At 44.8% G+C, this 26,756-nt stretch overlaps 1 long non-coding RNA gene across 1 annotated transcript; it reads right to left on the reverse strand.

Annotated features, from left to right (window-relative positions):
* Positions 1-5,875: 5,875 nt before the first annotated feature.
* LOC307207975 lies at positions 5,876-25,431 on the reverse strand. The gene is made up of 4 exons (XR_013834910.1): positions 25,341-25,431; positions 20,761-20,923; positions 15,084-15,149; positions 5,876-6,681 (listed from the first exon to the last, which is right to left on the reverse strand). It is a non-coding gene; the product is annotated as an uncharacterized lncRNA (long non-coding RNA).
* Between the last annotated feature and the right edge of the window lie 1,325 nt (positions 25,432-26,756).

Below are 26,756 nucleotides of genomic sequence, written 5' to 3' on the forward strand. Positions count from 1 at the left end.
AACGGGAGCTCACCCTGTCGCAAGGATTTGAACCACCAACCTTCTGATCAGCAAGCCCTAGGCTCTGTGGTTTTGCCCACAGCGCCACCCGCTGTTTAGAGATGCTTTAATGTTGTATCATTTGTGTGTTTGTTTCCCTGGGCTCCTAATGATGATGATGGTGGTTGTACAGTAGCAGCAGCAGCAACGATAACAACAACAGTGAGTAGTCTACTGCGCTTGGGTCTTGCTTGTGGGTTTCCCGCAGGCTTTCGGTTGGCCACTGTGCTGGACTAGATGGGCCATTGGTCTCATCCAGCAACCTATTCTTACATTACTTTCCCACATTACAATGGGCTTCCGTAACAACTAAGAACTGCTAGTTAAGTATTTAAAGGCAATTAGCTGGTGTTGCCCAGAATTACTTTTGAAGGAATAGCAAAGCTTGATTTGTTGACATTCTCATATATATTCATATTGGTGGGTCTTAGAAGAAAACTAGTGCTGCTCAGCAGCCAACCCCACGATGTCACCCCCTGATATATCATATGAACTGTCACACGTGCTTATTTGCAGTCCCTGGTGCTTCCCTCCCCCCCCCCCTGCAGTGGGAGGGGCCCCTGTGTCTGAATTTTGGAACTGGGCCCGGGAAACCTTTTGGGATTTAGGAATTGAGTCTTATGCAGGTGTGCCTGGAGCTGGAGGGCAGCCACCTGCTCAGAGCAACCGTAACTTCCTTCTTTCATCTGAAGGGGCCTTTTTAATTGGTGTAAATAGAAGGGCTGAGCCTGAGTGTACTGGAGGCTTCCTCGTGGTGAAATCGGTAGCAGGGAGAGAAAGGCGCTTTGTATGGGCTCAGAGACATCCTCTTGCTTCCCTTGTGCGGACAACATTTGTATTTAACTTCCAAGCTGGTTTGAGATTTAGTACTTTTTACTTCTTAAAAAAAATCTTACCTCTTTTACTTACTTATTTACAATGCAATCCTATGAAGTGTATAAGCTATGTGTCTGCTCAGAAGTAAACTCTGCAAAGTTTGACGGGGCTGATTGCTAGGAAATGAAATATATATATATATATGATATATATATATATATATATATCATCCAGTAGCACCTTAGAGACCAGCTAAGTTTGTTCTTGGAATAAGCTTTCGTGTGCATGCACACTTCTTCAGATCTGCTAGGAAATGGTTATCAATAAAACTGCAGCCCTTCAGCAGGTGTCAAAAGAATAAAACAAGAGCGAACATTTAAAAGAAAAGATAAAAAGAGAATCCAAGCCTAGAACCTGCAGTTTCTGTACATTAACTGAACAATAAGTCAACAGTGAAAAGTTAGGTATTGCTCTTGGAAGACTTAGTGCTGATCCACACAGTACATTTAAAGCACATGTGAGGCACATTTAAAGGACCTGGCTCCCCCTACTCACCAAAGAATCATAGGAACTGTTGTTGTTAATGGTGCTGGGAATCCTAGTTCCATGAGGGGGGGGGGAACTAAAGTTCCCAGGATACTTTAGTGAAAGTCATGTGTTTTAAAGGTGCCTTGAATGTGCTTTAAATTAAACCTGTTATTATTATTTATTAAATTTGTATACCACCCTTCAGTTGAAGATCACAGGATAGTTCACAACATAAAAATACAAAATGAGAACAAAAATACATAATAAAACAGATACAACCCAATGTCCGCCAGCCCGCAAACACATTTTAAAAGCCATAGAACGTTAATCTATAATCAGCCAAGGGCCTGGTCATAGAGAAATGTTTTTGCTTGGCACCTAAAGATATGTAATGAAGGCCCCATGTGAGCCTCCCTTGGGCCTGTTCTCATGTTCCCACCCACCCTTTCAGTTACGCTAACCGAAACATAAGCATCCTTCAAAAATTTCACTTGTCTGAATTTTGCAGTGCAGTTCTCCAACAAAATAACGTGTACAGTGGTACCTCGGGTTAAGTACTTAATTCCTTTGAGAGGTCCATTCTTAACCTGAAACTGTTCTTAACCTGAAGCACCACTTTAGCTAATGGGGCTTTCTTCTGCTGCTGCGCCGCCGCCCAATTTCTGTTCTCATCCTGAAGCAAAGTTCTTAACCTGAAGCACTATTTCTGGGTTAGCGGAGTCTGCAACCTGAAGCGTATGTAACCTGAAGCGTATGTAACCCGAGGTACCACTGTACTGAAAAGCTGCATGTACAAGGGTGAAGTGTGTATAAAAAGGCACACAGTGAAAATGGGATTGAAAGTGTGCTATATCAGGCAAAGTTGCTCTGCAAAAATATTTATGTTATGCAAAATCACATACATATGTAAATATATTAGAAGAAATTTGCTCTTAAATGCTGTTGTATTTTCATTAGGACTTTGAAAATATCACAAACTGATGTGGAAATATGCAAAATATTGGTAAAATGAGAACCTGAAATTGACCGCTTCATCCATCCCTTCTCCAAGCTGATCAGCCTTCTTACCTATAAACAGGGGGTGGCCCTGCCAGTCAGCTCCCTTAGTCTCAGTATTGCCCCTTGTAGAACTCTGTAATGGGGAGGAGGAAGATGGGGACACGGGATCACAGCTAGGCTGTCACATTCACTGGGATTAATTTCTGAGTAGTCACGTACTGTGATTTTTCTCCAGTGTGCTTCTTCAGGATGGGAGTCAATGGCCTAGAATGGCTTCAAGAAATAAACAAGCACAGAACAGATTATTCATGCCTGGCTTTTCCTAGAAACAGGGAAACATTCCTAAAAGCACATTGCAACACACACAATGTTTATCATTGTGGCTACTGGCTCCACACGTTCTGTGCCCTCTGGGTGTTACAGGAGTGCCTACTTTGATTGGATCTCATGTTTGGCTGTGCCCTGTGAGAGGCTGTAATTCAGGGTCTATTGCTGCTTGTGACATATTCTAGCAGCATTATCAATGGCTACTAGCCACAATGGCTATTTTATTCCTCCACTGTTGGAGGCTGCATGCCTCTGAATTCCAGCTGCTGAGGATCACAGGTGGGGACCGGGCTGCTGTGCTCAAGTCCTGTTTGCAGGCTCCTCGTTGGGGCATCTGGCTGTCCGCTTTTGAGAACAGGATGTACATAGAGTTGAAGGAAGAATTTGGAAAAAAGGGCCGCTCTTTCCCACTTCCTCTTTCATCTTTATGTGCTTTTCCAGGCTCAGACTGAAACACTGTTACTCACCGCAGCTGTCACCAGCAGGTATGTCCGCTGGGCTCTTTGCACAGGGCTCCTACTTCAGCCTCTTGCAGAGATGATTCCTTGTCACACATTATGTTGCAAGTCTGTGGACACCAGCAAGGAACTGTGGCTTATTATGAGATAAGGGCAGGAAACCTTTTTGAGCCTGGGGGCCTCTTTCTCATCTGGACAACTTCCAGAGGGCCACATACCAGTGGTGGACAGGGTCAGAGGCAAATACAGTGGTACCTCAGGTTACACACGCTTCAGGTTACATACACTTCAGGTTACAGACTCTGCTAACCCAGAAATAATACCTCGGGTTAAGAACTTTGCTTCAGGATGAGAACAGAAATCGTGCTCTGGCAGCGTGGCAGCAGCAGGAGGCCCCATTAGCTAAAGTGGTGCTTCAGGTTAAGAACGGACCTCCGGAACGAATTAAGTACTTAACCCGAGGTACCACTGTACCAACAGAGCAACAATGTGTTCATTGCACATGGCATATTTAGGAGTGCAGACAACTTCAGGAGTACAGTGGTACCTCAGGTTATGTAACCTTCGGGTAATGCAATTTCGAGTTACGAACGCAGCAAACCCGGAAGTGTATACTTCCGGGTTTCGCCGTGCGTGTGTGCACAGAAGCGCGCTATCTCACTGCGCACATGCGCAGAAGCAGCACCTCCGGATACGGACTTTTCGGGGTAAGTACGGACCCCCGGGACAAATTAAGTTAGTATCCGGAGGGTACACTGTACAGCTGAACAACGTAATATGTGAATTGGCCCATAGGCTCTGATACTGGACATGGGTTCTAGGGAAGAGCCATGCTTGAAATCAAACCCTTCCCTTTAAACTGGGGTGAGAAAGGGCTACCTTTTCAAAGGATATTTGTGCACAGAAAGTTGGCTTATACCTTTTGAGACTTGCTTGGTGCTTCAGCATTTGCGGAGTGGGAAAACGCCCCTCTCCCCACCACTGCTTCTTTCAAAGAGGTATAGAAAAAAGAAGTTCAGACATAATAATATATCAAAATGTGAGATGCCTTCTCATTAGGAAATCTGTGTAAGTGCATTAGTGGCCAACCACAGCTAGAACCAAGAGCCGGCAAGAGGATCCCAGCGTGGGCCTGGCTCTAATCTGGATCAGATGGCACCAGCCTCCAACATATGCACTGAATTTGTAAGGTTGCGTTTGGAAGGTGGATGAGGTGATGGTGTGTGTGTGTGTGTGTGTGTGTGTGTGTGTGTGTTAGGTAGTGCTCTTTCACACAGAAGCGGGCCAGACTTGGCTGAGTCCCTCAAAGAGAGAGTGAGGGAGCCAGCGGGGTAGGTTGCCTTTGTCAATGGCAGATTGATCTCGGTAGGGTGACCAAGTTAAATAATTTTAGATAAATAAACACGGGAGGAAAGCAGGCCCATCTCATTTTACCAAAGAGCTGCTCCACGACCTGGTGGAGGAGAGTTTGGGAACAGGAACTTTGCTGGGGGTTGTGGCTCATTTATAGTCAGATTCTATTCTTTGTAAGACCTTTGATGGTACTTCTGCATGAGAAAGGGAACATTCTGCACTAAGGATGGATGAACCTGTCAAATTCAGTTTCCCTTGCTCATTTTTCCAAACTTAACTTCAGTTCTCCAAATTTCTATGTCAGTTTGTGACTTTTTTTTTAACAAGTCCTTGTGGAAATTTCCCTCCTCCTCCTTCTCCCTACCTGTTACTTCACCCAAAGGTCCCAAGGCAGGATAAAAGCAGGGCACCCACACAAAGTTGTTGAGTGTTGCCGCCACACTGCAGTGTTGCTGCCGCACTGCAACAATCTCCATGTCACCTGCAGCCTCCATCACACAACACAGAGTGCTGTGCTGCCCACAGCCACCTAGAGAGGTACCAGAACGCACAAAAGAGGTGCCGGAACTCACCAAAGAGTTCTGGTGAGTTCCAGCTGAAAAAAAGCCTTGGATAAAACATTAAACCACAATATTAAAACAGTTTAAAACAACATGATCAAAGGAATAAGGTGGGGCCTAAAAATAAACACTTCGAGTGCCAAAAACCAGGTGGTCTGTATTTTGGTGCATATTTCTCCTAATTTACACATTTTGTATGTATTTTTGTCTAATAGACAAGCTTTGGTAAATCCATTTTTACCCTAACATAATGTGTGCTTATATGTTATTTTCATGACTATATGAACTTTTGTGCACAATTTCCTTTAGCATATCCATATCTGTATATGTTATTTGGTTGGAGCAAAACTGAAAAATTGAACAACTGAAAAACTGGAGAAGTGCCAATTTTGAAGGTTGGTTTGCATAATGTTTCAAAAAGTGCCAAATTAGGTTGGTTCATCTTTAAATGCAAACCAAACTGAACTTCCCTCCCCCACCTCTATTCTCACCCCCCAGGGGAAAAAAAACCATCACATTTTTACATCATTTGAACCTGCTTTCAAGTTAGAACATCGTCATGTGGTTAGTAGCCTTCTCCATGAATTTGTATAATCCTCTTTTAAAGCCATCCAAGTTGGTAGCCATCATTGCCTCCTTTGGGAGAAAGTTCTGTAGTGTAATTTTGTGTCATTTCTTTCATCTGTTCTCAACATTCAGCTTCACTGAATGTCCACAAGCTCTAGTGCTGGAGAATGGGGAACCCTAAATGTGACCCACAATACCTTTCTATCTCGCCGCCTGCACTCTGCCCAATCGCCTTCTCAATCTGGCCATGGACAGTCCGGGAATCAGTGTGTTTTTACATGAGTAGAATGTGTGCTTTGATTTAAAATGCATCTCTGGATTATTTGTGGGAATAGGAATTCGTTCATCCCTCCTCCAAAACAAATAGTCCAGCCCCCACACAAGGTCTGAGGGACAGTGGACCAGCCCCCTGCTGAAAAAGCTTGCTGACCCCTGCTCTAAGCCCTCCTTTGCACCCTCCTTGATTGGCTGAAATATGACTTTAAATGCCGATTATGCTCGTTCCTTTCTTAGATGGGGAACAGAGAGAGCTTTGCCTACTGTAAAAAAAGGGTCAAATTCACATCTGTTGCTCCACCCACTTTTGCTTCTGGTCCCACCCACTGCTAACATGCATTCCCCAGAAGGTTGTTCCGAAAGGAATGTGGAGCTCGGGCTGGAAAGGCTTCCCTGCCCCTCGCTCCAAGAGGTGTTTCCCACACTCGAATCCTTGGCGGTGGCAATTAAGGCCGCTCCTTGCTGCTCTTGGGTTTCCTTGTCTGGACGGATTCTGCCTGGGCTCCCCCCAGCTCTCGCTGTACAGTTTGAAAGTAAAACCACAGGGCAGCCCAGCAGGGTTAGGAGGCTGGCAGAATGGCTGCGGTGACCTTCAGATCAAAGGAGAATGTTTCAGGCCTGGCCTCAAGTGCGGAGCGAGCTTGTTTTAACTTAACAATGTCAAAATACTGGCAAACAGAAGACATGAAGAAAGGTCTCCTACGGCTCCCAGGCGGTAGCAGGGATCCTTTCCTGCTGTCTGTCCATACGGTTCTTGCCTGTGAACGGAGAGGAGAGGAGGAAGGAGGGGAGGAGAGGGAAGTGTAGGAAGAAATCAAAGCAAAAAAGGATTTGAGTTGCTGGTGGCAAAGTGGGGCAGAAACTAGGACTGTAAAAGAAAGAAGTAAGGCCACACATTTAATGCACTATGATGCCTCTTTAAACAGTCATAGCTTTCCCCAAAGAATTCTGGGAACTATAGTTCATTCAGGGTGCTGAGAATCTTTAGGAGGCCCCTATTCCCTCACAGAGCTACAGTTTCCAGAGTCTCATGGGAAGGATTGATTGTTAAACCATCCTGGGAATAGTAGCTCTGTGAGGGAATAGGGCGTCACAGTTCCCAGCAGTCCTTGAAGGGGAAGTCATGAATGATTAAAGTGGTCTAAGAGTGCTTTATATGTCAGGCGCAATGGTGGCCCAAGCCAGTTCTTTGGAGTCCTCATGGAACCTCCAAATGCAGCCACCAATGTTTGCTTGACAAAATTAAGCAACCTGGTCCCTCCCTGGTCACAGAAAAGCATTCCTGATGTAGCTGGGGAAGTGGTGCCAATAGGCCATACGGACATATCAGGAATACTGCTGTTGGCAGCAGTGTCCAGGTGAAATATCCAGGAAAATCTGGACACATGGCAACTCAGCAGGGAGGAGGATGGGGACAAAACTCTGATGAGTCAGCTCTGCCTGCCACTGACTCTGGCGCCACCTACTGTTGGTGTCCCTGCCTTCCACTCCACCACTGGGAAAGGGCTTTGGGCAGCCTTCAGTAGTAGCGCCCTTGCCTTCTGGCTAGGAAAGGCCACAGCTCAGAAGGAGAGCATCACGGGGAAGGTTCCAGGTCCAATCTGTAGCATCCCAAGTTACAGGACCATAGGGGAGTGGGAGGGTTGGGAATGGCCTCTTTTTCCGTCTTGGAGAACTGCAGCCAGAGATGAAACAACAGCATGACTTCTAATAACTCTCTGCAGCCTTAACAAAGGATTAACAAAGGCGGTTGGAGGATGGATGGCGGCCAACAGATTGAGGTTGAATCCTGACAAGACAGAAGTACTGTTTTGGGGGGACAGGAGGTGGGTAGGTATGGAGGACTCCCTGGTCCTCAGTGAGGTAACTGTGCCCCTGAAGGACCAGGTGAACAGCCTGGGAGTCATTTTGGACTCACAGCTGCCCATGGAGGCGCAGGTCAATTCTGTGTCCAGGACAGCTGTTTACCAGCTCCATCTGGTACGCAGGCTGAGACCCTACCTGCCCGTGGACTGTCCTGCCAGAGTGGTGCATGCTCCGGTTATCTCTCGCTTGGACTACTGCAATGCGATCTATGTGGGGCTACCTTCGAAGGTGACCCGGAAACTACAACTAATCCAGAATGTGGCAGCTAGACTGGTGACTGGGAGCGGCCACCAATACCACAAAACACTGGTTTTCAAATAACTACATTGGCTCCCAGTACGTTTCCGAGCAACTGTCGGCACCCTAAATGGCCTCAGTCCAGTATACCTGAAGGAGCGTCTCCACCCCCATCATCCAGCCCGGCCACTGAGGTCCAGCACCGAGGGCCTTCTGACAGTTCCCTCATTGCGAGAAGCCAAGTTACAGGGAACCAGGCAGAGAGCCTTCTCGATTGTGGCACCCGCCCTGTGGAATGCCCTCCCACCAGATGTCAAAGAGAACAACAACTACCAGACTTTTAGAAGACATCTGAAGGCAGCCCTGTTTAGGGAAGCTTTTAATGTTTGATGCATTACTGTATTTTAACATTTTGTTGGAAGCCGCCCAGGGTGGCTGGGGAAGCCCAGCCAGATGGGCGGGGTATAAATAATAAATTATTATTATTATTATTATTATTATTATTATTATTATTATTACAGCACCCAGAATTCTGTTTAAAGTGGTGTCATAACATTTTAAATGTATGGTGCAAAAGTGGCCTTAGTGAGAATGAACGGGCCCTACTTTCCTTATATGGTGTCTCCTGGGACTTAACAGGGTATGGGCAGAGGGAGTTGCGTGCCCATGTTCTTCTGGTCCAGCTTATTCTGCAGCAGAAGTGGGAAACCTCTGGCCTGGGGTGGGGCAATTCAGCCCTCCAAGGCCCTATATTCAGCACTTCGCACTCCCCATGCCTCTCACCAGCCACACTCTCTTTCCCAAGCCAGGTCCCCTTACAGGTCTAGCTTTGCACCCTCTTTGAGTGTTGTTGCTTGGCTGGAATGCATTCCTCAGATGTGATTGTGCTGGTCTGGAAGGAGGACAGAGAGGGGTGCAAGTGTCTAGTAGAAACTAGCCTACTCTACAAAAGGCAAAACTCACATTTGTTGCTCTGCCCAGTTTTACCTCTGACCTGCAGAATGTTGCCCAGAAGGGCATCTTGCTCTTGGGCTGAACAAGATTCCCCAGCCCTGTTCTATGGGATCATCCACGCCTCCCCCCCCCCCATTGCTTCCAGTCTGTTTAACTGAGGGCCAGTTTGTCGGAAATCCTTGCATGCTTCCATGTTAAAAGATACCGAGCTGAGTCCCATTTTATAAGGAGGCACAACCCCCTGCCCCTGCTGCTGGAAATGGCCCAAAGTAGCAGTTTGCTTGTCGAGAAGCATTTCCAGGAAGGGCATGGAGGGAATTGTTCCTCCTGCATCCCTATCCGCAATGCAATAAACCTCACCCGCTAACACAGCACAAGGCTGGTAATGTTTTAATAGCTAATTACAGGCAGGAGACACATCAGACACGGCTAAGAACATTTTACTACCTGCACCTGATAGATTTATTAGGAAAATAGCTGCTTTCCCAAGCAAAGCTAATTCACCTCATCCCTGGAATGGAGCCATTTCAAGGGTCTCCTGTGATAAATTTAATATTGACAGTGGTACTTAGGTGGAGCGTGTCTCTCCGCTGGCTTTGCTCAACGTCGTTTCTCTAGATGAGTAAGATGTGCTCACAATTGTTCCGCAAACAGTTCCATATATAAAGAATTTCTTTCTTTCTTTCTTTCTTTCTTTCTTTCTTTCTTTCTTTCTTTCTCACTTACATTTTCTGTCTTTCTTTGCTACCCCTTCATTCCTTCCTTCCACTTTTCTTTACCCTCCCTACCTCCCTTCTCCCATTCTCCTCTTCCCTTTTTTCCTTTTCCTTCCATCCCTTTTCTTTTTGCTCTTCCTCCCTTCCCTTCCCTTCTTAACTATTTCATTTGCTCCTTCCCTTTTGCTCCCCTTCCTTTCCACCAGCAGTGGCGGCCCCAGGAAAAACAAACATGGGGACTGAGTAGCACAGAAGGGCAAAGTATATTTCTCGTTAGCTTCTCCTGCCAGTGGACCTCTGTCTTAAAGACACTTGTATCTCTCTAAAGCAGCGAAATGTCCCTTATGCATTTCTTTGTGGGAGGGGATGTCTTGGACAAGAGGAGGTCTCGCCTTTGTAAAACTGTCATTTTGCTAAATCCAGACCATAATCTCTCTCCCTGCCCCTGTTTGTTTTTCCAACAGCAACTCATCCTTGGAAACCTTGCCAATTTGAATCACGAGTCAGGCTGCCTCTTTGGGATCTGCCACTGAGAACAGCTGGTGACTGGACAAGCCAAAGTTCGAAAGAGCTGTGAGGTGGAATCAGAGCTGGCCATTAGCTTTTATAGCAAGGTGGGGTCAATTATGGGTTGATAATTAGGTGCTGACAGTAAAAGGAGAGCTCTAATGAAAATCAATTACAGGACAAAATGGGGTGTGCTTTGGGGACCACCACCCCATCAAAATAAGAAGGTGAAGGAAAATAACCAAAAGTACTTTGAGCAAGCTTCTTTATAAAATTACAGGCTGCTGACTGCAAACCTCAACCCTTTGGACTCTCAAAGAAAGGGCCAGGGAATATCCTGCTGCCCTATACATTGCAGCTGTCCCTTTGTAGACCACCTATGTATTTTGGTAGCTGCTGCTAAATCACTGCTTAGTAATGACTTTTGAAAAATGTTTCTAACTTGAGTTGCTAGTATTTTTGCCCCTCAGGACTGTGATTCATAAGAACAGCCCTGCTTCATCAAGCAATGGCCCCATCTAGTCCAACATCCTGCTCCCGGTGGCCAATGAGATGCCTTTTGTGGGAAACCTGCAAGCAAGAGCTGAGCAGAAAACCCTCTCCTCCTGTTGTTTCCACCAGCTGGGATTCAGAAGCACTGTGTCATAGAGTGGTTTGATGCAGAAGGAGGAGCAAGCCAGGGAACCACAAGGGAGGAAGGCTCAGAGCCCAGGGAGTAGTAGTGGGACAACGATAAATGGTCCAGAGGGAGAAGACTAGGAAGAGAAGATGTCAAAAGCTGAAGAGGTAACAGGGCTTAGTAAGCTGGGAGAATCTGTGGCAGAAAGAAGTCCAGAATGAGAGCCAGAAGCTGAAGCAGGAGAGTGGGAGGAGGGAGGCCAAGAGGCAGAAATGAGTCAGGCTGGTGAAGAGTCACAGGCGTCTCCCCCTCCTGCTGCGACAAGCTCCCCTCTCCCCTTGTCTCCCAGAACCAGAAGAGGCATGAAAAGGGCAGAGGAGAAGTTGGCTGCATGCAGGCGTAGTCTCTGATTGCTTGGGGAAAGCCCTGGAGAGAAGGGGATTTAGATGGCTGTGAGGAGACAGGGTCTTTTTTGGCAACTGATTTTTTTTTTCCTGAATAAATTTTATTGAAATTTGGAAAAATATACAATGATTAATATTGGATATATTTTTATGAATTTTATAAAAATTTAATCTAAATAAAAACACAGAGCAAAAAGAGAGAGAAGGAAAAAGAAAGAAAAAGAGAACTTCCAATTATTCATTTGTCAGCTTTATAGAGAATTATTCAACACATTCACTCTAAGATAACACCTAATAAATCTCCCTTCTATAAACCAGCATTATCTTCAACCCTCAAACCCACATATCATAAGTTCATTTTCTTTTTCATGAACAAAGTCTATAAGAAGTTTCTAATCTTTAGTAAATGTTGACAATGATTTTTCTCTGATTAACCACATCAATTTCGCCATCTCAACTAAGTCCAGTAATTCTAACAACCATTCCTCCACTGGAGGCTATAATCTTTCCATCTTTGTGCATATATTCCATAGTCTTTTTCTAATTGTATACCGTAAGTCCCAACAGGAAGAGTTCCGGCTTTAGTTGAAAATTGACCTTAAAAATCTCCTGTATCAGTGTCAGTGTTTCCAATATTGTTTAGCTTTTTTACACGTCCACCAAGCATGAAAAAATGTCCCATCTTGACACTTCCAGCAAGTACAGTATTTGGAATGTTTTTATACATTCTAAATAACTTATCAGGAGTTAAGTCCCAATGATACATCATTTTGTAATAAAATGTGTATTTTAACCCTTTAGTCAACATATGTTCCCACTGTTCCATCTGTTTATCATACCCATTTTTGCCCATTTAACTTGTTTTGTTGAAATTTTCTCAATAACATGTTCATTATCTAGTTACAGATAGGTAGCTGTGTTGGTCTGCCATAGTCAAAACAAAATAAAAAAATTCCTTCCAGTAGCACCTTAAAGACCAACTAAGTATGTTCATTATCTGTACACAACTTAATTTAAAAATCTGTCTTTTTTGTTCTATACCAAATGTCTTTTTCTCCAACTTAAATATCTCTGTTAGTTGTAGGTGGAAAAAAACAATTAAAGACTATAACCTTCCCTTGTTCCTTTTTTTAAATTTTACCGTCTCCCTAATTCCATTCTAATAGTGGAGTGCATGTTTTCTATGAAATGCTTCTTATGTTTTCTACGAAATGCTTCTTATGTTGAAATCCTTAAGGTATCTTTGCATATAACCTAGATTTATATCTATTCCTATTTCTCAATATGGTATATCTAACAAAATGGTTTTGAAATCTACATTAGCTTTGATCTTAAAAAGGTAAAGGTACCCCTGCCCGTACGGGCCAGTCTTGACAGACTCTGGGGTTGTGCGCCCATCTCACTTAAGAGGCCAGGGGCCAGCGCTGTCCGGAGACACTTCCGGGTCACGTGGCCAGCGTGACATCGCTGCTCTGGCCAGAGCCAGAGCCAGAGCCAGAGCCGCACACGGAAACGCCGTTTACCTTCCCGCTGGTAAGCGGTCCCTATTTATCTACTTGCACCCGGAGGTGCTTTCGAACTGCTAGGTTGGCAGGCGCTGGGACCGAGCAGCGGGAGCGCACCCCGCCGCAGGGATTCGAACCGCCGACCTTTCGATCGGCAAGCCCTAGGCGCTGAGGCTTTAACCCACAGCGCCACCTGCGTCCCTACAGCTTTGATCTTACCATACCACAAATATCCATGCCATCCAAATCTTAAATCATGATCTTCTAGTTCTCAGGATCACCCATTCCTTCATCAACACTAAACAACAGTCTGCAAAGTACTATTTCAGGTCAGGTAAACCCAGTTCTTCCCTTTCCTTCGCATCTTGAAATATTTTCATTTTGACTTGTGGTTTTTCTCCTTGCCATAGAAACTTAGATAAATCTTTTTGCCATTGTTTAAATGGTAAGTCATTAGTCAAAATAGGTAATGTTTGAAATAAAAACATCATTCTGGGAAAAAACATTCATCTTTATCACTGAAATTCTGCCTAATAATGACAATTTTAATTTCTCTCATCTTTACATATCTTTTTAAGTTTCAGCTCCTTTCATAACATAATTATTTTGAAATAACGAGCAGTTCATATTTATCATAGTAATACCCAAGTATTTCATTTTTTTTCATTCTGAAACCCTGTTTTCTCCAAAACCTTCTGATCTTTTGGTGTCATATTCATTTTTTTATCTTCATTGTTATAATTCGTTTTGTCTAATATCTCTAAGCAAAACTTCCAAGACCAGAATGAAAAGTAATGGGAACAATTGACACCCTTGCCTTGTCCTCTTCTGTATCTCACAGGTTTCAGTCAATTCTCCATTAACAATTATCTGTGCTGTCTGTAATGTGTAAATTGATTTTACCCATTTAATAAACAGTCCTGGAAACTGATTTTCATGGAGTAAGACCATTGGGAATGAACTGCTCTGTTCATTAGGCTGACACTCAACCAAGTCTGTGGGGATCATGTTTTCACTAATAAAGAGTTAACTCCAACTTTAAACTGTGTGATTACTGACCAGCATGCTCCTGCGATACACTGCTGCCTCTGACTATGGAGGCAGACCATAGCCATTATGGCTAGTAGCTATTGATAGCTTTGTCTTCCTCCATGCCTTTGTCCAACCCTCTTTTAAAGCCATCCAAGTTGGTGGTTATCACTGCGTGCTGCAGGAGAAAGTTGCACAGGTTTACCATGTGCTGAGTGAAAAAGAAGTTTCTTTTATCTATCCTGATTCTTTCAACACTCACCTTCTTTAGATGACCATGAGCTGCAGTGTTTATAAGAAAGAGAGAGAAACTCCTGAGGATCCCTAGACACACAATGTCTTGTGCACAGATGCATATACAGATGCGTATGCAAGGTATTGTCTTGTGCACATAACAGTCTGCCATTCCACACACCAAAGCCATCTAAGTCACTTCTGGGCCGCCTGCCTCCCACATGAAACAGCTGAAGCCATCAACTTGGATGGTTTTAAAAGAGGATTGGACAAATACATGGAAGATAAGCCTATAAAGGGCCACACTAAACAATCATTGAAATGCACAATCTTGGTTTCCCCCCCTTATTTATTTTGCTTAAAATATGCTTGGGGCAGGAAGTCCCTGAATATTAGTTGCTGGAAACTGCAGGTGGGCAGAGTGCTGTTGCACTCACGTCCTGCTTGTGGTCTTCCCAATAGAGGCATCAGGGTGGTCACTATGAGAACAGGATGCTGGACTAGATGGGCCATTGACCCAATCCAACAAGGCTCTTTGTATGTTCTTATATTCATCAGGATATATAGCAAGCAAAAAGGGGTATTAAAAAATTATTCCCTCCAGCACCATGGCCCTAAGGAAAAGTACCCCCTCCACACACACCAAGGTGTACAAGAGGGGTTTCTTCTCCCACACTTCACCCCATTGTCTTTAAAAAAAAAAAAAAAAAAAAACCAGTCCTCACATCCTATGTACAGTCCAAGAAGGAAGCTACCACAAATCTTTCCCATGCCTGTTTCTCCAGCCCTTCCCCTTTTAAAAAAGACCTGTGAAATCTGATCGTGCATCTCATGTATTGTCTTGCTTGTCCCCACAGCAGAGCAGGGGGCTATGGCAGAACAAATGAATGCAACATTAGTAGACAGACTATACCTTTCAGCAATGTTTAATAATGAAATTCAGAATGTGATTCTCATGATCAAAACAGGGGCATTTTGCATTGCTGCTATTTTTTTCATTATTCAAATGTTGGAGGATATGCAATTTTGTGGGGGCCATTTAATAGAATCAAAGCTTTGGTGAGGATCTCAAAAATCACCCAGTCTTACCCTAATGCCAATTCATGGAATCTGCTGCTGTGACATCCCTGCTAGGTGGTCATCGATCTTAAAAACCTGGAAAGGAAAAGAGTCCATTACCATATGAAGCTGTCTGCTCCACTGATGGACCACCAGGGAGGTCTTCCAAATGTTGAGATCCCCTTTCACATAATTCAAACCTGTTAAATCAGGCACTACCCTCTGGATTAGAGATGGAAGGATCTGTCAGTTTTGGTTTTCTCAGTTTCTTGTTTATTCTTGTTCAGTTCTCCACATTTCTGCCACAAATTGTGATTTATTTTTCTTTTAAATCTCTATAAGATGAACCAGCACTTCAGTGCAAATTTCTAATAAACACATTTCTGTATGATGTTTAGACTAATATGTGTAGTTTTGCAAGCAATTTTCCCCCTTAATAGAATGCATTTTTTGTATGCTATTTTCATGAATATGTTCATTTTTATGCACACTTTACCCTAGCAGACACATTTTTCATAAACACTGCTTAGCTGGAATACTGCACTGCAAAATAATTTTGCTTCTCCTGTTGTTATGGAAAGTGCAAATTTAATAGATTAACCTTTAAATGCAAATAGACTAGCATTCACTCGGGGAAGGTTTTTCAGCTCATGGGCCACATCCTCTTCTGGGAAACCTTCTGAGGAGTGCATGTCACTGGTGGGTAGAGAAACAAATGCTAGGGTTGCCATGTTTCATAAAGTAAAATTCCTGACAACTACAAAGTTGTTGAGCTTTTTTAGGGAAACCTAACCCAAAGATAGTGATTTTACCTCTGGATTTCCCCATGACACCATTTTTGCACCCGAAAGCCAGGACATGTCAGGAATTTTCCTGACGTATGGCAAGCCAAACAAATGCACATGTGGTCTGAGGAGAGGAGAGGTGGCCTGGGCAGAGTTCTAAGGCTGATGCATGGAGGTCTGGAGGGCTCAATTTGGCTCCTGGGCTGGAGGTTCCTCACCCCTGTTCTGCATCATGTGGATTTTGCTTACAGAAAGCAGGGTGGCACATTTTGATGAGGACTTGTGTGTATGTTTTAAAGTTGTGTTTCATTGAAAAGGAAGCCCTCCTTAATCTTATTTGGGAGGTTTCGTAAGAGAGTGGTGAGAGAAGGGAGAGAAGAAGGCAGTGTTCATCTCCTGGATAAATCAAGAGGTCTCTGGCGAGGTGGAAAGTGCATAAACAGAACCTGGGGGCCGGCTTGTCTGGAAGCTTAAACTGATTACAGCGGCTTGTCTTTCCCTCCCAGATCCCTGCTGGCTTTGAGTACAAGAGCAACTGATGTTTGGATCTGAGGGGGCAGACAAGGAGGCTCTGCCTTCCTTAGTCTTCCACATTCCCCGAAATGTCACCTTTATCCCACTAAATAATACAAACCATTGTCTACCATTGCCCCCCCCCTCCTCAAGTCATCTGAAACAGTTCTTAGTGTCAGCTGTAATTCCGTCAGTAACTCAATCTGGGATGGTCTCGGCCTTTACCAAACGTTGCCCAGACTTTTGTTTCCAGCTCTCCCTCCCTGCCTCACCTAATTCCAGACTCATAATTTCTTTGGAAGCCGAAGCGAGTCTTTTAAATAATAGTGTGTTTTTCCATTTTTATTTTGTAAAGGCTAGGTTTTAGGAAGGGACTCGTTTTGCACTGAATTTGAAAACAGTTTGGCCCTTTCAAAATCCTCGTGTTTGCAGATCTGGGTTGCATCCAACAATTTTTTACTTGGGAGTCGAGCTTTTGAGGTGACTGAACCAAGTTAGGCCACATTCACACCATATTTTTAAAGTGCCGAGATACCACTTTAAGCAGACATGACTTCCCCCAAAGAATTCTGGGAGCTGTAGTTTGTAAGGGGTGCTGAGAGTTGTTAGGAAAGTCCCATTCCCCTTACACAGCTATAATTTCTAGATTTGTTAAGCAATCAATCCCTCTTCACAGGGAATTTTGAGAACTGTAGCTCTGTGAGAGGGACAGGGACCTCCTAACAACTCTCAGTACTCATTACAAACTACAGCTCCCAGAATTCTTTGGGGGAAGTCATGTCTGCTTAAAGGAAATGCTATCCTTTAATACCTCTGTAACAGGCAGAAATGCATTGGAAGAAAGGGCAAAAAAAGTAAACATAGTGGCAAATAATGTGAACTAAAATCTTTACATCAGCCACAAAACATTCTGGGTGGTTACAGAGGGGTCACCACTAACCTCAGCCCTTTGTCAGGATTATGAGAAAATAATATCGGTCCTATAGGGGAGTTGTAAATATTACTTACAAAAATCTGTGTGAGTTGCTTTCAATACTTAAATGGGACTAAGTAGAGATCCCTTTGCACTGCATCTTCATGCTGAGAAAAGCATCACCTCTTGAATTTCTGCCTGCTGCACAGCTATTAAAATAGACCCAGGAGCCCAACTGGAGATAGGGGAAAGATTTGAATGTGTCCAGCTTGCAATATGTTGACTGAGTTGTTTTTATTTATTTATTTACTTGATTCCATTTACGAAACCTCTTCCCCTGTAGCGCATTGAAGGGAATACAATACACATTTTAAAAAACCACACAATATTTTTTTCCATATGCAAAAACAATTTTAAAAAGTGATTTTCTATAGAAAAACAATTCCGTAGATACAAACAATTAAAAACATTTTCATATGTAAAAACAATTACAGTACTGATATAACTCAGGTATGGGCTGGGGTAAAAGCCTGCCCTTGAAAGCCTTGTCGGACAAGGAAGGTCCTAAAAGACAGTAGAGCATTACAAGATAGGCAAACCTGCCACCACGGATCCCAGATCCAGTATCTGTTCCCTATGCCAGGACACAGACTTGTGAAATATGAATAATACGGAGAGTTGTGGCTTCTGAGCACGTTCAGCTAGCCATATCTTCCCTACATGTGCACAGAGGAGTAAACAGCACATGCAAAAGATTTCTCTGTGTTGTAATTTTCTGTAAGGATGTGAGCTGCGTACAGTGGTACTTCGCAAGACGAATGCCTCGTAAGATGAAAAACTCGCAAGACGAAAGAGTTTTTCGTTTTTTGAGTTGCTTCGCAAGACGAATTTCCCTATGGGCTTGCTTCGCAAGACGAAAACGTCTTGCAAGTTTGTTTCCTTTGTCTTGTAAGTTTGTTTCCTTTTTCTTAAAACCGTGCATTCAGGGGTGCAGTTGCGACTTGACTTCGAGGAGCAACTCATAGCACGTGGTGTGGTAGCCTTTTTTGAGGTTTTTGAAGACTTTGGTGATTTTTGAAGCTTTTCCAAAATCCGTGCTTCGCAAGACGAAAAAATCGCAAGATGAAAAAACTCGCAGAACGAATTAATTTCGTCTTGCGAGGTACCACTGTATAGGAAATCCTGGTAACCCTCCAGTTGTTGTAAGACTCCAACTCCCATCAACCCTAGCCAGGGCTGGCCCACCCAGCAAAGTGAGGTGACCACCTCAGGCAGCAGGATATAGATCTTCACTCCCCTCTTCATCTCTGGCACAGGGGAGGGGGGAGGGGACACCCTTTTGTGGTTCACCTCAGGTGCCAAAATAGCTTGGGCCACTCCTGGCCCCAGTCAGCAAGTCCAGTGGTCAGGGCTAATGGGAGCTGCACTCCTGCAGCATCTGGAAGGCTACAGGTTCCTCACCCATGCTCTAGGAGGTGCATTTTATTTATTTTAAACAATGTTTAAGGCTGTGCTAGTTTTCTTTCGACTGTGGTAGCAAACAGACCAGAAGCCAATGCACAAAAGTATAAATGAACTCCTGTACCTAGGGTTGTCAAGTTTTCAGCCAGCTCCTGTAATTATGCCTTGCAACAGTGGAATGCCCTGCACCAATGAGCAGCTAGCATTTATCACCATACATCAATCAAGTCATGGTTCAAGGCACAGCAGCAAGAGTGGGTGAATAACTTGGCAATAGTGGAACCAGGGTGTTCAATTGATCCTTCACACAAACACACAAGTGTGTGTGTGTGTAAATTAGTTGGAACCCTCTGCAATGCAGGAATCATGTGCCCTTTGTGTGGCTCAAACCCACAACCCTGAGATTAAGAGTCTCATGCTCTACTGACATACGTCCCTAAATACAAATTGAGTCCATCCATTTCTGCTCACTCCATAGTAAGTTAGTGTCACTGACAACATTTATGCAAAAACAATGTTTATTACAGCACGGTGCCAAAAGCAGGGAATCTGTTTTGGCGATTAAGGGCTGGTTTCTATTTACAGACCTGAGATAGCATCTTACAAATGTGCTTACACGGTGACTTAATCTATTCAATTTGTATTTCAGACTTTTAAATTGTTATTCTGCTTGCTATCATGGTGTCATCCGGGAATGTTTGCCATGGGGAAATGTCACTACATTGTTTTTATGGCCTGTGCTTGTGAGCTCCTGGGAAATGTTCAAGAAACAGGAGGATGCATGTAGACTTCTCCCCACTCTCTGACTAATTAGATCCCATTGTAATTTTTTTAATGGAAATCTGCTGCCTACCCAGTTCTCAGAGGTTTGGGATGGGTCATGATTTGCAATGTATCAACCGGCATTGAGAAACCTGTGGCCCTCCAGATGTTGTTTGACTATAACTCCTTTGGCCTCTTCCCATTGGCCATGGTGTCCGCACCTGATGAGAGTTGGAGTCCAACAGCATTTGGAGAGGTATGGCTTCTCCACCCTTATGTCATCTTTTTCTGTGAGTGCAACACTCTTATTTCCAGGAAGGGTGTTTGTGTATGGTCTGCCTAAAGTCAATGATGGTGGGTGAGTTTTGCCACACTTATGGACACAATAGCAGACTGTGGGAGCAGACCAATGGTCCATCTAGTCCATCTGTCTCTGCACATATACAGTCATACCTCATGTTGTGAATGCTGTGGGTTACATCTTTTCAGGTTGCGTCCCACGGTGACCCGGAAGTACCGGAAAGGGTTACTTCTGGGTTTCACCACTCGCGCATGCGCAGAAGCGCAAAACGACATCACGTACATGCGCAGAAGCGGCGAATCATGACCTGCGTGTGCACAGACGCGGGTTGCGTTCCGTTCAGGTTGCAAACGGGGCTCCGGAACGGATCCCATTCGCAACCAGAGGTACCACTGTACATGTGTTTGTGTAAAAGCGTGCACACTTATTTATTTGCACTGCTCCACGGCTGTGTTCATATTGTATGCATCCATTGAACGTAATATGCCAATAACTAATGTAGAATCACAGCGTTGTACAGTTGGGAGGGAACCCCAAAGGTAATCTTGTACAACCTCCTGCAATGCAGTATAGCTCAGCTAGCTGTGTGCACAGTTTGCACACTTCTTAAATGTCATGTGGGAACACTCCTTTGGTTTGCATTGACTGGCAGTGGCTCTCCAGGGGTCCCAGTCAGGAGTCTTCACCTGCATATATCCCTCCCCCACCACACACTGGATTAACTCCTATGATGACTTTCACAAAGTTAGTCATCCCCCTTGGGAAGATGACTTGATTGTCTCCAAGTGTGTGAACTGGCACCATGACAGTGAGTACAACAAGCACCACTTGGGTGTTCTCTTCCTCCACCTCCTCTGTTGCTGCTGGAGTTGCCACTCTGATCTTGCACCTCCTCTCTATGCAAATGCTAAAGATGGCTGATAAAGAGCTTTTTTAAAAAACCAAATAAACCCCAACAACAACCCTTGTTACCTGGTGCACTTGGACGCACCCTGTGGCGCCTGGCTCTCCACGGCTGATGGGCGTATTGTAAAGCAAGAGACGGGGAGTCTGTTGGAGGCAACGCTTGGGTCTGCTGTTAAGCGCCCAGCCAGCTACTTTTCCGGTTAGACCAGGCGGCTCTCTCTACAGAAATCTGAAAGGCAAATCTTCCAATTAAGACAGGTTTGCCACTTAGTTGGATAAGGCTCCTTCACAGGGGTAATGGGCCACGCCTTGGTTGCAAGGCTTTCCATGGGATCAGGAGATGGTGTCTGAGGTAACTGCAGACTGCCCAAAACAAGGCATGAGATTTCCTGATAGTTTCTCTGCTGTTGGGATGCCCGTGCCTCCCTCTTTCTTTCTTTCTTTTTTTCTTTCTTTCTTTCTTTCTTTCTTTCTTTCTTTCTTTCTTTCTTTCTTTCTGGCATTTATATAAACTGAATCATTAGCATTTCAAACACTGTACATAAAAATAAATCCCACAGAGAATCTAAACAACAAAAAGGCATCATAAAACAAATCACCACCTTAAAATGCCTTTGTCATGCACCTGAAGTCCAGGAAGGAGTGCTTGTCTAATCTCATGTGACAGAGAGTTCCACTGGCTTGAGCCCACAACAGTGAACGCACAGGGGGCAAACAGCATAGGGATGTCGGGAACCAGTGCTATACTGAATCAGACCATCTAGCTCAGTATTGTCTACACTGACAGGCAGCAGCTCTTCAGGCAGACCTTTCTCCCAGCCCTACCTTCAGATTCTGGGGATTGAACCTGGAACCTGGGCAGATACTCTGCCTCTGCACTATCCACTGGGACATCTGGCTCAGTAGTTTCTACACTGACTGGCAGATGTACCCCTGTACAATTATTTCTGGTTTCTTCATTTTTATTTCTTCTTCATTATTTTGGTGACTTCATTTGTTGATGTTATCTAACCTACCGCATATTCTCTCTCTCACACGGGGGAAAATAAAGGGAACCGCACCTAAATTAATGATTTTCATTCTTTCTTCAAGTGTTTCTGATATTTAAGGGTGAGAGGCAGTGATGCTTCTGAGTACAGTACTAGTTTCTGGAAATTGCAGGAGGTGATTCCTGCTTGCCGGTTTACCTCAGGCCTCTGGCCAGCCTCTGTGAGAACAGGATGCTGTACCCTGTTTGCAAGAGGAGTGTGTTACCATAGAAACTCAAGGATATCCAGTTCTATCTTCTTCTGCTATTTCCATCGCTCATGGGAAGCAGAGGAAGAAAGAACCCAGGACTCAAAAATTAATCAATTATGTAATGTTAAATTTGAACAACCCATTTTCTCATTTTTTGCCCTCTGTTGACTGGGACTCTCAGGCTGGGTTTCTCTAGCATGGGTTTAGTTGTGAATGTTCTAATGTTTTATTTTTTGTTTATAATTACTTTTGTTATGCTGTAGTTATGTATTTTTTCATGTTGTAAGCCCCCTTGATCATGGTTTGAACTACGGGATGGTGGCATACAAATATAATTAGGTAGGTAGGTAAGTACAGTCATACCTTGGGTTAAATATGCTTCAGGTTGAGTGCTGCCGGGTTGTGCTCTGCGGCGACCTGGAAGTAACGGAACGCGTTACTTCCGCGTTTCGTTGCTTGCACATGCGCAGACAGTCAAGATGACATCACGCGCATGCGTGGAAGCGGCAAATCGTGACCCACACACTCGCAGACATGGGTTACGTTTGCTTCAGGATGCAAACGGGGATCCGGAACGGATCCCATTCGTATCCAGAAGTACCACTGTATGTTAATGTAAGTTGCAACCGTCTGAATATTGGAAACTGCCTTACAATATGTTGGACCTTTGGTCCATGTAGCTCAGTATTGCCTTCACTGAATGAGAGTCGGGTTTAAGGCAGGGAGTCTCTCTCAGCCCTGCTTGGAGATGCTGAGGATTGAACCTGGGACCTTCTGTGTCCATATCAGATGCCATGCCCCTTCTATGCCCTTCCATGGTGCTGAGTTCTTTTTGACTAGGGATGCTGAAGAACATCTGAAGAGCCTTAATGGAGCATGCAAGCTGCCCAGCTAGTCCAGCTTCCTGTGCTCCCAGGGGCCAACCAGATGCCTATGGGGAGCCCACAAGCAAGGCCTGAGGGCAACACATCTGCTCTCCTCACTTATAAAAAAAAAGGTAAAGGACCCCTGACAGTTAAGTCCAGTCATGAACAACTCTGGGGTTGCGGCGCTCATCTCGCTTTACTGGCCGAGGGAGCAAGCATTTGTCCGCAGACAGTTTTTCTGGGTCATGTGGCCAGCATGACTAAGCCACTTCTGGCAAACCAGAGCAGCTCATGGAAACGCCGTTTACCTTCCCGCCGGAGCGGTACCTATTTATCTACTTGCACTTGACATGCTTTTGAACTGCTAGGTTGGCAGGAGCAGGGACCGAGCAATGGGAGCTCACCCCGTCACAGGGATTCGAACCACCGACCTACCGATCAGCAAGCCCAAGGATCTGTGGTTTACACCACAGCGCTACCCGCATCCCTATCCTCACTTATGATTTCAAGCAATTCTTATTCAGAGACATTATGCCTTTGACAGTGGAGGTAGAACACAGTCATCCTTGGGGCTAGTAGTATGGATTTGTATAATCCTCTTTTAAAGCCATCCAGGTTGGTGGCCAACACTACATATTATGGGAGATAAATCTAATTCTTGACTATTTTGTTTATTATTGAAGGCTATTGACATTGATCTCTGTTTGTGCTCTTATAACAACAGACCGAGTGAAACAAGAGGTTGTATTCAACTAAATTATACTCAGAATAGGCACATTTAAAACAATGGACTGACATTAGTCATAGCTATTAATTTCAGAGCCAGGGCCTTTTCAACACTGGCTCTGGCCTGGTGGAACACTCTGTCTCTTAAGACCAGGGCCCTGCAGGATCTGATTTCTTTCCGCAGGGCCTGTAAGTCAGAGTTGTTCCACCTGGCTTTTGGCTTGGGATTAACTCCCCCTCTTTCCTCTTTCTTCTTTCTTTTTTCCTTTTTCCTTCTGTGATGGAACTCCTACTTGGGGACTTCCCTGGCTTTTTTCTGGCCCACGAAGGACCAGTCTGGATAGTTAGCCTTGGTGAAGACGTGATGTTTTCATCCCCAAAAAAGTTTTTGAGTTTCTACTGAAATGAGGCTGCATTTTAATGTCGTATTTTAATCTTTTTTGAGTTGTATTTCAATCAATTGTGTTAGCTGCCCTGAGCCCAGTCTTGGCTGGGGAGCGCGGGGTATAAATAAAATATTATTATTAGTATTAGTATTAGTATTATAGGACAGACACTGAATACAAGCCAGTTTAAGAACAGCAGAAGAGCCTGCTGGATCAAGCCAATTCATAGCTGTCAACTTACAGATTTGAAAATAAGGGACCAGCAGCCTCGAAAATAAGGGATCAGCAGCCAAAATAAGGGATTTTCCAAGCACAGGTATGTTCAACTTCTGAGCCCCTCCTAGCCAAAGGCAGAAAGCCCAGCCAGCAGCCAAACGAAGCCTCAAGCCTCAAGGAAAACGACCGTCACCTCTCCGCTGGGAAGCGCTGAGCAAAGGCGAGTCCCCAGGCAACGCGGCCGATTTGATCGGCACAAGGCATGCAAGCTCTACCCCCCCCCAGTCATTCTTAGACTTCTTATTAAGTGAGCAACGCAGCCAAGCAACACAGTTGGAGCCTCCCTCCTCCCTGGCCGGCGAGGGAGGGAGAGGAGCTGCTTCCTTTGAAACCTGGGAAATTTAAGGGACATCATCAATAAGGGACAGCAGCGGGATGTGGCACTGGGATAAGGGACTGTCCCGCCAAATAAGGGACGCTTAACAGCTGTGGGCCAATTGCCCATCTAGTCCAGCAACCGGTGCTCACAGTGGCCAACCAAATGCCTGTGGAAAACCTGCAAACAGGATCCCAGAACAAGAACACCCTTGTTTTCCTGCATTGCAGGAGGTTGGACTAGATGACCCTTAAAGGTAAAGGTAAAGGTACCCCTGCCCGTACGGGCCAGTCTTGACAGACTCTGGGGTTGTGCGCCCATCTCACTTAAGAGGCCAGGGGCCAGCGCTGTCCGGAGACACTTCCGTGTCACGTAGCCAGCGTGACAAGCTGCATCTGGCGAGCCAGCGCAGCACACGGAAACGCCGTTTACCTTCCCACTGGTAAGCGGTCCCTATTTATCTACTTGCACCCGGAGGTGCTTTCGAACTGCTAGGTTAGAGCTCTACAATTCTATGATTCTATGATTCCTGCAGGTTCCAGTAACTGGGATTCAGAAGCATTGCCACCTCCTGCTGTGGAGGCAGAACATAGCTTTGTCTTCCCCCATGAATTTGTCCAATCTTTTAAAGTGACCCAGGTTGGTTGCCACCACTGCCTCCTGTGGGAGAGAGTTCCACAGTTTAACAGTTTAACATGAAGGATGCTGGACTAGACCTAACCTGACATTACCTGGCATGGATTCTGAGCAGGTGCACACCTGGCTTAGCAATAACAACACTGGTGATAAAAATAATGCTAGTTATAAAAAATATTTTAAAATTATGGGCTTAAATACCATGTGATGTTAGATGCATCAACAACTGACAGGCACCAGCAAGTTCATGAAGTAAATAGAGGGAATGGGGGCAAGGGGGTGGGGACGGGGACCTCCCAGTTAGAGTTTGTTTGATGATCTTGATGCCACTGGATAGATTGCAGTATCTTCTACCTCTTAATGTGGTTTGGTATAACTTGTAATTAAGGCTGCCATCCATAGTGTGCTTTCCAAAGAGTAAGTCCCACTTCTGTGTAGAAATGAGTGGGGTTGTGCTGTCTGGCAATTCATTTATGAGGCAAGAGTTTACAATTGCAGTTGCTGCCCCGGTCCAGGTAAACTCAGATCAACCACAGAGAATCATTCTAGGTCCAAACATGATTCAAAGACAAAGTGAGTCAACGGTCCAAGGTTCAGGCAGGGAATTCAGGCAACTCAAGTCAGCTGGAAGTGTAGCATCAACCACTAGGAACCAAAGGCCTGCCTTATCTCCAGCCACAGGAAGGCTCAGGAGGGAGGCCTTAAATACTGCCACATGCCACCCCAATCTCTGAGCAGTAATATTCCAGATTCCAGGGTTAATTTCCCTGGAATATCGGACAGTGGAGGCTGTGGTGTCTTTAGGCTATATTGTTTATTTACACAAATTTACATACAACCTGAGCCTATGGTGGAGGGGCTCATGGTATTAACACCTCAGAAGGTCTTTCTTCTCCCATAGTAACCACCTTGAATTCCAGCAGAAATTAAGCATGGCTTGCACTTTCTGGATTCTGCCTGCTTCTAGCCCAGTTCACAACATTCTACTTTGCTTTTCTCTTTCTCACATGGCAGTCAGGTGAGGGAGAGGGCCCATCCACTTGCCCTCTGGCACAGAGCAACTTCCTTTGTTACACTAAGAACCCACTGTACTGAGCTGGTAATACGACACTCGCCTGACTAATTCAACTACGGAGTCCTCCCTTAGATTTTTAACCCTTGCAGACTAACCCCACAAACTCACAATACTTTTGCTTCCTAAACCACACCCGAACCACAGTGCTGGCAGTGAAGGAGCATCAAGGATTGCTTACTTGCAAGTAGACTGATGAAGCTGGGTGCCTAGATGCATGCTGTGCCATTGCTTTGGGTGTCAACACTTTTGAGGACAGCCCCACCACCTCCTCTGACAGTTCCAGGGGTTCTTAATCAGGTATTGGCCTAGACTCTGGAGGATCCATGCAAAAGATCCTCAGCATTGGGTTCAGAGGGCCCTGCATGCGCTTTAGTGTGTGGCCCCAGGTCAGGACTGGGCATACCAGAGAAGAGAAGGAATGAAGAGAAGAGAGGGATTGGAGGTAACCAACAGAAACAAGGCAGTAATTAATGCAAGCAAATGCCGTACCAGAACTGGATAGCTAAGTTGTTGAAATATACTCAGAGTCGAGTGTGGATTTC

The sequence above is a fragment of the Podarcis cretensis genome, assembly GCF_951804945.1.
Source record: "Podarcis cretensis genome assembly, chromosome: Z".
Lineage (NCBI taxonomy): Eukaryota > Metazoa > Chordata > Lepidosauria > Squamata > Lacertidae > Podarcis > Podarcis cretensis.